The following is a 9,409-nucleotide window of genomic DNA, read 5'->3' as shown; positions in this document are numbered from 1 at the left end:
TCAACCAAGTCAGCGAGCCTGACCCACCAGATGCCGTTAGTCGCCTCTTGCAACAAGCAGAGTCGCCCTGAAACTGCTGGTGACCAAGACATTCATCAGATTGAGGTGAGTGATAAACACAGTGACATGCTCTCCTGTGACGAATGTGGTGTTATGTATGAGAACAATCAACTTCTTCAACGTCATGTACGAACATGGTGTCCAGAAAATGGTGGCGAGCAATTAACAAAACTTGCGATGTTTATCTTGCCTACCTTTTTGAAGACATGCCCAGTGAACAACATAATGAACACGAAGTGGAAGGTTTGCACGTTTTGGGGAGAGTACAATAAAACATTATAAGGAAGATGTGTGGGCACATCAAGAAGACTATCAAGGTCAAGGTCGGAGTGAGAGATGGATAGAAAAAAGGCTGCGGAAATGTTGGAGGAGACATTCCTTGATAGACTGGTTACATCCATGCGCTGTGTCAGCTACATGTACTTGGTTTAAACATATTGTTATTCATTAAAATGAGTTGGGATTGGTGAACAAGCTTTACAGCTTATGTTAACACCGCTCCCATACAACATATATTACATATTGAAATGAAGGATGTGACGTCATCGATATAGACATTATTCATATAATATGTTTGTACACATTACATCAAATACAAATACAAAGTGAACATAAATAGAAAGTTACAGCTTGTGTGTGTCTAACAAGTGTCTACGCATTTGGCTTAGTAAAATAAAAAAAACCAACCAACGACTCCCAATTGAAACTGTTAGATGGTATAACATCAGTAGGGAAGATTGGCTTTGCTCTCTGTGTGTAAAATTAAAATTGGTGATGAATTTCATTTTATACTAGAATGCCACGAATCGGACCATTTCAGAAATAAATATCATATCATTATATTATTGTAAATATCCAAATACTGAAAAAAATTGTTTCACTTATGACTTGTTCTAATAAACGTCTTCTCTTACGACTAGCCAAGTATGTAAAATATGGACTGCGTATGCTCCACTAACTATTGTCACATTTCTTTGTATATATGTCTCTCTTGTCAACTTCTTGATGTCACCCCGGTGATTCATGAGAAATAAACATTTTCTTCTTCTTCTTCTTGTAACTACCAGGTTGCTTTCTTCAAATGAACAACAGACAAATCAGAATTGAAAATTTTCAAAGCCTAATTAGTAGGCTTGGTCCAGAGTTTCTGAAACGTTTTGGTGGATTGACGAATTCTACATTAACGTCTGTTCTTTTGTCCAGCATGCTTCTACAAAAACAACTGTAATTCAGTAGCTTAAAAAGACTTTTCTGTCTCATATTTAGTACGTTTCGGCATCCATAAACGGTTTGGTCAAAACTTATGGCTCTGTGAAGTTTGATTTATTTCATTCCATGCGGATTCCATTCAAACTGCAGATTTCTATAATATAATACGTACTTTTGCAAAGAGATTTGGAATCAACATTTTAACAGGTTTCCCCTTAATATACCACTTACCCTTTAATTCTTTTGTTTTTGAGGAAAGCATGTCTTCCGACACTGGCGTAGATTCTGGTGCCAAGGGGAAGTGACTGTGACTATCATTAAGGTCTTTTGGGTATTCTATGTCAACCTCTAAAACATGTCGGAATCTGTAGGGAGGGAGACATTTAAGGGAGACATTGTTTCACAGAAAATCCATACAGATTATTCGCATCCGAGTTAACCAAATGCGTATTTGGTTTCCATGGATCATAATCAGGGAGATGAAGATGGTTAGCCTTGGCCCATGGCATATTTACTTTATTTAGTAATCATGCTTGCCCCTCCTCTCATACAAGCTTCTACCTGGTGATGTATATCTAAATCTGTTAGTAGTTCTAGCTTTACCTCATCTACCTTCAGCATTGCATCCAATCCCAGACCCAGTAAAGTAACATAATGAGCAGGGTCAAGGTCATTTTCTAATGAAGCGTTTCTGAAAATTTGAAAAACATCTGCCAGAAGTAGAACATTAGTTTCCATGTACAAGTCATGGTATTCTCCCATGCCATAAGGTCAAAGACTGACCATACATGTGCATATTTATAGTCAGAACATAATATTGAACTATCAGTCAAAATGCTATAAAATTCCTCTTGTGTTAGAAGTTCTGTTAAGGCAAATGTAGATCCATCGTCCATCAAATCGTAAGGGTAAATGCCCCTTCTTAACAATAGATTTCACTCATAGTTGTCTGAAAAATACTTTTGAAGTAAATTAACTTTGTCACTTCCATCTGCTTCCCCATTTTGTACAGGCCTCTCCAGGGATGCATTCAAGATGAAAAGAATCAATGAATCTCAGGGTGCCTAAAGAAAATGATACGTATTTTTCAATGGTATTGGCAAGACAAGTAAGTTTTTCTTTCACCGATTTGTCCAGACTTTCCATTGTAAGGTGACGGTCAAAACCCCGAAGATTGTGAAAAATGACAGTTATTGAGTTATTTCCAAATTTGATGTCCTTATCATTATTATCCTTACTATTGCTCCTTATATTAATGTTGCTAAACTGATATTGTACATCACAGTAACTGTGTGCTGGAGCCCTGTACATCCCAGTCAGGTGATCATGATCATGAACTCGATCTGATCCTAACTCATTTTGACAAAGATAACATTTCATAGTCATTTGAAATTCTTCTGTTATTGTTAAGCATGTCGTGGATTTAACGAATTTTAATATTTTGTCTATCTCTTTCCCATCTCCTACTAAATATTGAATATCTTTATATGCCATCAGATCCTCTGTATACCACTGCAGGTTTGAAATTATCATCATCTGAGGATATAACTTTATAACAAAATCAAGAAACATCTTACTGACAGCGAGTTGTGTGAGAATATTCAGGAAGGGTGTATTAACCACTATACGTGTCTAGGTATCAAAATTCGCAAAAATCACATAGGAAGCTGATGTCAAATATGTTTGAATTTTACCCACTTTCCTTTTCTTTTTGGGAAGTCTTATTTTGTATAAATTATGTTGATTACAAAGGATATGTGGTCATCTAGCTGATCCTGTCTAATAAAGCCATGTAGACATCTTCTACAGTAGCCATATCTCCCATTATATTTTGGTCTGTCTCCCAATGACCTGCTGAATTTATTAAGAAGATAAAAATATGTAATTCTCACCATGATTAAGAAGTAGCAAATCCACATTGATGGAACAACTAAGAGCACTTACATGCAATGGGAATACTCCATCATTTATATCATAGCCAGATACATTGATACTAATGTATTTTTGTTCTTCAAATTTTGGAATCTGAGACAAGGAACAGGCATGCCAATGCCATTCTGACTCGTGCTGTATGAACTTGATGACCCTGCGAGGGGACATCCATGGCAAACTGGGTACAAATGTGCCAGTACTGACCGACCAGAGGAAACATTTATTGTCATTATGTTTAATGCTTCAAATGTATTTTATTTTATCAATGAGGTCAAGAAAGCCGCCTGCAATTAAAGTAACATACTCAGCACAGTTGACTTCTTACTGTACAAGGGGCGGTCGGGTCCCTAGTGGTTAAAGCGTTCGCTCGTCACTCCGAAGACCCGGGTTCGATTCCCGACATGGGTACAATGTGTGAAGCCCATTTCTGGTGTCCCCCGCCGTGCTATTGCTGGAATATTGCTAAAAGCGGCGTAAAACCATACTCACTCACTCACTCACTCACTTACTGTACAATGAGATCTAACAATCGCTGAAGATTCACTCCTTGCTCTTCAGATTCACTCAACAGATATAGTTTTAAAAGTTATTAGTTCGTGTGCTGACATTGTTCACATGTATACTTTTCATTACCTTGATTTGCACGGACATGCTGCAGTAAAGTCTTGTTAAGTGTAAATGATGTGTTACAGAAGTCACACTTGTATACAGGTGCAGGAAGTCGAGAGTGGGATCGGGAAGTGACGGTATTGTTGGAAGCAGTCAATATGCCAACTTTTTTTCTGGAACATACTAGTTCCTGGCATTGTTACTATATACTATTTGTTCATTTAGATCACACACGCACGCACGTACGCACGCACACACACAAACACACACACACACACGTGTCCATGTACGTCGCTATACGAGTGCAAAAAATCTTAAAAACTACGTTAAGGGCAAGTTAAAGCCCTGTAACTAGTGTGTGCACCATTGGCCTAAATTACTTCTTGATACCCCGAAGCCTGTGCTTGACACCTTGTGGAATGGCATTCCCATCATCCTGGAGAGCTTGGCGCAATTGCTGCAGATCATGTGACCCTGACTGATCTCAACGTCTGTCAAGCTCATCCCACAGATGCTCAAATGGGTTGAGATCTTGTGACCTTTACGTTGCGCAGTATGTTTATGTTCCGGGCTATTATAGTATATAATTACAATCTTATAAAATTTCTTATTCTTCACCTGTGGAGACATCTCCCTTTTAATAAAAGTGTCGTGTGTGCGATCCGCCTTCAATTTATTTAAATTTCCTCATGTTATAAACGCTTCCCCATATGTCGTGTGTGCGGCTTTTAAAGAAACGTGGGGGGCGCTGGTGACCCAGTCGTCTAAGGCGCCGCAATTCACTCTGCAGAGTTGCGTCCCTTGGGCCCACAAGAAACCTATGATTGTGGGGTTGAATCCCGGTTTGCCCTGACTATGTTCCAAGGTTTGTCAGCACCATATCCATGCTTGTGGGTTTCACCGAAGTGGTTAACGTCAAAGACCTGCATCACTCCGGGCTTTCCTCCCACATTAAGCTGACACGCCGTTGTCAGTCACTGGATTGTCTGGTCCAGAATCCGTTATTGACAGACCACCGTCATATAGCTGGAATATTGTAGAGTACGGCCTTAAACAATAAACAAACAAATAAGAGTGGCCAACTCACTCAGTTATAGAAAAGTGAAAAGTTTGGACTTGTTTATAATGATTCTGTACTTAACTAAACTATCTGTCTGTCTATATGCCAACACTTCTCCAGCTTAAAACAACACAAAGATCGTGTGCACAGCTTATCGCTTGCTTCTACTCAATGTATTTAATTTCGTAATCTTAAAATCTTTGCCATATTTGGATTTTACTAGATAGTAGATACACAATAACAAATTACTGTTCAAACTTCTAGATGAACAACCAATAAATAAAAATAAAAAATGAATAAAAGACAAAAAAACCTTCTAAATGAAGAAAAACATATTACACATGTAACATTTTGAGTTTGTTCTCCGCCTATCCTCTAGAATACCTTCTCTTGGGCTGTTAAGTTTAGATGTGTTCACTGATGCAAAATACCCTTTCGGTGGTCAACAGTACTGTTCTGTGGGTAAGTTCTCAAGAAATAGTCTGGCGACGTCAGGTGGCTGGTCTGTAGGAGAAGGTGTTCAATTTTCAATAAGGAAATAAGCAGTCAGTGTGATTACAAGCACTACACGTTCAAAATAGCGAAGTGGTAGAAAAATGAAACAGGTGAAAGCTAAGTTTATTTCACATAACCTGGGTTGGCAATACAACAAACGAGAATATTTTGTAATTCATGTTAGTGTTAAATGTACAGTACCTGAAAAAAAATCATTAAAATACTCAGGCCAACTTAACATGCCCTATCAAGGTAATATAAAAAGTCAATTTTCTCCTTAGAAAGTCTATGTCACCCTTGATTGTTTTTGTTGTCTTCAGTGACATAATTCCATGAGATCCATTCTCCTGCCTTCCTCTTGTTTTCTCTATACACGTAACCATCTGCAGAGACGTCGACCACCTCGAGAAGTAGGAAAAGGACGTGTTCCTGGCCTGAAACAGACACAACCCTCCACACTACCTTCAAAACACAACCAACGCCAACTACATCAGAATGATGAACAATCACACTCAACTACATCCAACAAAACTACCTCAATCATACCCACATACACTCTTCAAAAAAAGAAACGCATATGTAGTATGTACACTCTTCAAAAAAAGAAACGCACATGTAGTATGTACATTCTTCAAAACAAGAAACGCATATGTAGTATGTACACTCTTCAAAAAAAGAAACGCATATGTAGTATGTACACTCTTCAAAAAAAAGAAACGCAGATGTAGTATGTACACTCTTCAAAAATATTGTAGTATGTACACTCTTCAAAAAAAGTCACGCATATGTAGTATGTACACTCTTCAAAATAAGAAACGCATATGTAGTATGTACACTATTCAAAAAAAAAGAAACGTACATGTAGTATGTACACTCTTTAAAAAAAAGAAACGCATATGTAGTATGTACACTCTTCAAAAATGGAAACGCACGTGATATGTACACTCTTCAAAACGCACAGGTAGTATGTAGTTCACTGAACCTGACTACACAAAAAATCCGGTATATAAAGTTGATATATGTTATTAGAAAATGTTGGTGGCCTGATATTCCACAAACGGTACGTCAAAACGCAGCCATTGTCGATTTGCAATGTCTTAAACGGCATTGTTATCACACTTATTAAAAAATGTCAAGGAGGAAAACAGTAAAGCAAAATGCGCGTGCAAGTTATGGCATTCGTAACTCGTGGTAGTGGCTATAAAAAGGCAAGCATAAGCCAATAATTTGTCATTCATTTGTCAACATTTTTCATTTATCTCAGCGCTGCCGATCGGTACATCGCCATGGGACGCAAAGAGGGGATTATTTTAAAGAGTGTAAGATAATAAATTAAATATATCGACTATATTAGGTATAATAAATTTACTAAAAATCTACCTGTGCGTTTCCCTTTTTGAAGAGTGTATATACAGATGCATCAACAAACACAAACAAAACAACAGGGCTAGGTATCCAGGTTACCCTACCAAAATCAATTACCACTAAATTCCATTATAAACATGTACACATACTAATACCGCAGACGTTTTGGCCATGTCCACTGCCTTACATCAAGCCAAGAGTTTAAATCACATGTGTCCCCGCATTGTTAAGATTCTTTAAATTCTATCCAACAAATTAAAAAACAACACACACTCAGAAATCCACCTTCACTCAGTACTACAATCAGTTGATAAAACAATACCTATACTACGGGTACCGCCCATACACACATCCCTACTAATTACTCTGAAGGCATGGATGCCAAACTAGCAACACAAACCCCTCACCTTAAATCGAATTTCATCCTAGCAAAGCCGAATTTAAAACACTAATTAAAAAGAACATCAAAACAAACAATTAGACATTCTTTTCAAAATTGCAAATCCCTATGGATAAAATCACTATATAAAAACCCAATAACAGTGCCACAATTTCTCTACCTCGACCTCAAAATAATCACCAGAATGCAAAGCGACGCTATAAATAAAAACTCCTTAAAATAAGAAAAAACACACCCTAATTGTATATAGCTGTAGCTTCTGCAATAGCCCGAGGACTTCCATCATGTTTTCAATGTCTCTACTGTCATCACCAACAAACTCTTTCACAATCACTGCCAATAGACCCATGACGATCCGGGGTAGAATAGGTCTTCAGCAACTCATGCTTGCCGTAAATGGCGACTATGCTTGTCATAAGGGGCGACTAAAGGGATCGGGTGGTCAGGCTCGCTGACTCGGTTGGGGCATGTCATTGTATCCCAACTGCGTGGATCGATGCACATGATGTACTGACCGCCCTCATATAGCTGAAATATTGCTGAGTGCGGCGTTAAACAACAAGCAAACAAACCAAACTACCAATAAGTTTTAAAATAATCTGCCTCTATTTTCAAAGACTAAGCGTAAGTCTATCGAAACCCGTGACATGTACCACCACGGCCTATACAAAGAATATCGGTTTGAGTGAGTGAGTGAGTGAGTGAGTCTGGTTTAACGCCGCTTTTAACATTATTCCAGTCATATCACGGCGTGTCAGCTTAATGTGGGAGGAAAGACCCAAGTGATGCAGGTCTTAGACGTTTACCACTTCGGTGAAACCCACGAGCACGGGTATGGTGCTGACAAACCTAGAAACATAATCGGGGCGAACCGGGATTCGAACCCACAATCATAGGTTTCTGGCGTGCCTAAGGGACGCAACTCTGCACAGCGAATCGCGGCGCCTTAGACGACTGGGCCACCCGTGCCCCCAATATCGGTTTGAACGATACAATAGAGGAACAGTGTATGCTCCCCTTTCTTCTGTTTGCTTAAATAAAATAAAAAAAACAATTTTCATATTCATAGATAAGTAGAGTCAAATAGTTTTGATAGTTCAGTAGACAGAGTGCTAGTCAGGAGAAGGCCCATTTTCCATTCCCTATCTTCTTGTTCCCGTGGAACATTGGTCCATTAATTCACTGGTGGTGTCTTTATGTTAATATTTGTTTGTTTGTTGTTTAACGCCGCAGTCAACAATATTCCAGCTTTATGAATCGAGTCTGGACCAGACAATCAAATAATTGACATCATCAGCATCGATCTACACAATTGGGATACGATGACATGCATCAACCAGGTCAGCGAGCATTACCATCCGATCCCGTTAGTCTCCTGGTTGATGCCGACCTATTCTACCACGGATCTTCATGGGTCTTATGTCAATATACAAGATAGCTACGCGATAAATCACCAAAGAAAATTATAAACATTACTACATTTGGGGGTAGAGGGCAAATTTTAAGATTCTTGAGGGAGTCATCAATTTTAACATACGAGTAAATATTTTCAATACTTGTACATTTTATCATCACCCTTAAAGAGGCTGTACATAATGTTGATATCTCATATAAGAAATAAACGACTCGTGGATGTTGTTTATCGTACAATAAAACACTGCAGGGGGAATAAACCACGAAGGGCTGCAGTGTTTTATTAACGATAAGTGTATTAGGTAGGGACACGTGTACACACAATCTGATAAATGTAAAACGTGACCATTGACTAGAAAGAGTTTTACAAACATCGCCTTTAACTTAGAAATATACTTCTTTTCCTTGAAAGGACAGGTAGCATAAGAGCCCTTTTTGGCGCAATGAATTGTCAGTAAAGGGTTAAAGTTGCGGAAACATTGACATATTGAAACTCCTGACATGTTAAAAGGGCTGACATAGCCTATTTTATGATATATTTGCAAATGTTGGACACCTAACATGATCACAAACTTAAGTATGGGTGAAATTAGTAAAAAATCGAACTATAAGCAAGTCTGTAACCAAACATAATTGTTATATCGTATGTTTTATATACATCTAAGAACATCAACTTTGGTCAAGAGGGACGGTCAGTCAGAACTATCTGGGAAGGGTAATAAAAATATTACATGAGTAAATATGAACATTTTATGATAAAATATAAAGTGCTTTTGCATTTTGTCTTTTCGGGGAGGGTCATGAAAACAAAGTACAAAGACATTGGGAGGATCATTCAAAAATAGGGTCAGTCGGGAAGTCTAGTG

The sequence above is a fragment of the Haliotis cracherodii genome, unplaced genomic scaffold (genome assembly GCF_022045235.1).
Source record: "Haliotis cracherodii isolate W230 unplaced genomic scaffold, xgHalCrac1.p SCAF_8, whole genome shotgun sequence".
NCBI lineage: Eukaryota > Metazoa > Mollusca > Gastropoda > Lepetellida > Haliotidae > Haliotis > Haliotis cracherodii.
This window is presented reverse-complemented; position numbering follows the sequence as displayed.